Here is a 2,013-nt window from a genome sequence, read left to right on the forward strand (position 1 = left end):
GTGAGGTGGATGAGCCTCTCTCCCTGCTGGAAGCCAGATGCCAGGCAGGTTAGCAATGCTGCTTTATCCCTTCCCCCACGCGAAGCTGCAAGGAGAAGCCATTACTGCAAACAGAGAAAAATAAGAAAATGATTCTAACATTGTTGGATTCAGTTCTCCTTCAGACAGGAAAATGCTGCCTTGCCCAACCTCATTAACCCCTTTAGGACTAAGCCCATTATCAGGAATATTCAGGAAACACATTCTTTCAGAATTCAGGATGTGTCAGGCAGGGGCCTGGACACCTTGACATCGTTTTACAAAGCTAACCCCAGAGTATGGAAAGCAGGGAAAATCGGGTAACTAGAAAGTAGAGGAAAATTCCAGCTAGTTGGTTTTGAATATAAGCAATTTGGAAGATAGTGTCTGTTACTGTTAGTTCAGAAATATTTGGTGAAGACATCAATATTAAGTATATTTAGAATGGCTTTATTAATCATGTATCATTACTACTACTAGATAAGTGAAAAGATTGTTGGACTATTTCTTTGGCTGGCGAAAGTCATAAGCATGAATTTAGATGTGTTTTGTTTTGCTTTGTTTCACCTTCCCCAGAGAGGAAGAATGTTAAATATAGACAAATCCACATGGTCCCTCCGAAGCATGTGGGTCTGCTTTCTGTGTCAGCTGTGGCACAAATGTGCATGATTTAACCATACAACTATTGAACCAGCATTGGCCTATTAAGACTTCAGATGATCTGTTCATGAGCTGTCAGCCCAAATTGAGCTTAAAGCCTGCTGTAAAAGATCTAATTTTCATAATTATCCAGAACCTTCACACCCTCCTTCTCTTTAGTACTACCACCTCCATGCATGCACACGGAGGAGGAAACACATACATACAGACACAGAGGCACAGAGCAGCACTGTCCCTGGAGATTCATCAGGCCCCTTGCCCGAAAGTGCACCGAGTTCATCCAGGGGTCAGGCCTAGCTTTGACTTCCTGTTTGAGGAGCCCCATGTGTGGTGTTCCAACGTCGCTAGAGGCTAGTGATGACTAAGTAACCTTTCACACTATAGAATCCCACCAAGATACAAGGTCCCTTATGATCCTGGACCTGGAGTGATTAGGGCACAACAAATACCTTTTTAATATATAAGGTGGAACTAATGCCTATAAAAATGGCACTTTACTGTCTCATGGCCTTACATGTATAAAAAGAGGATAGAGCCGTTGTCTTTGAGGATGAAGCATTTTAAAGGCAACCTGATTTAGTCTGAGTACACTGGGGACTTTGATCATTTAGCAGTTGCTTAAGGCTACCTTTGAGCTTTACCTGACCCTGGTCTCCAAAGGACATCATCATGCTCTGAGTGGAGTTCAGCTAGTAATACCCCCGTAGGTAACCTGGCCTGAGATGTGGATCAGTGGCAATAAGCAGCACTTACAGGTTTAACCCTTCGCAGCACTAAGGATAAATAGTACATGCTTCAGGGTTCGGTCATTCTGATGTTGCTCCAATAATTCCACTAGATACTGCACCATAAACCATTTAGTCACTGGACATATATTGCCCATGCATTAAGGGTGGACAGGCAACACTTTACTAGGTTCTTCTCATACAACCTCAGGTTTTTGAGGCAGCTGAGGCTTAAATTCCTTGTCTTAACATGGGACAACTGTATTTCTACACTGGTTGTCAATTGTCTTTGCCCTCAGAGGGCATTTGCTGCAACTCAGCATTCTACAGTTAGAATAAAGGGAGTTGTTTCCTGTCTTCACAGCTTTTTTTTTTTTTTTTTTTTTTACCATGAGTGGAGACTGAGTACATTACTCAAACCTTGGCTTCTCCCTGAAGTCCATTGTTTACAGAGAGACATTTGGGTCCCTGGGGCTCACTCCCATAAAACCTTATTATCATATATTTCAGGGCATAAACTTCAGTTGTCAGCTTGGGAGCACAGTTTTTAAAGCCCTTGCTGCTCTTGTTTTTCTTCTGCTTCACTCTGGTTTATTTTTCTTTCAGCTTT

Source organism: Pteropus vampyrus, unplaced genomic scaffold, assembly GCF_000151845.1.
Source record: "Pteropus vampyrus isolate Shadow unplaced genomic scaffold, Pvam_2.0 Scaffold486, whole genome shotgun sequence".
Lineage (NCBI taxonomy): Eukaryota > Metazoa > Chordata > Mammalia > Chiroptera > Pteropodidae > Pteropus > Pteropus vampyrus.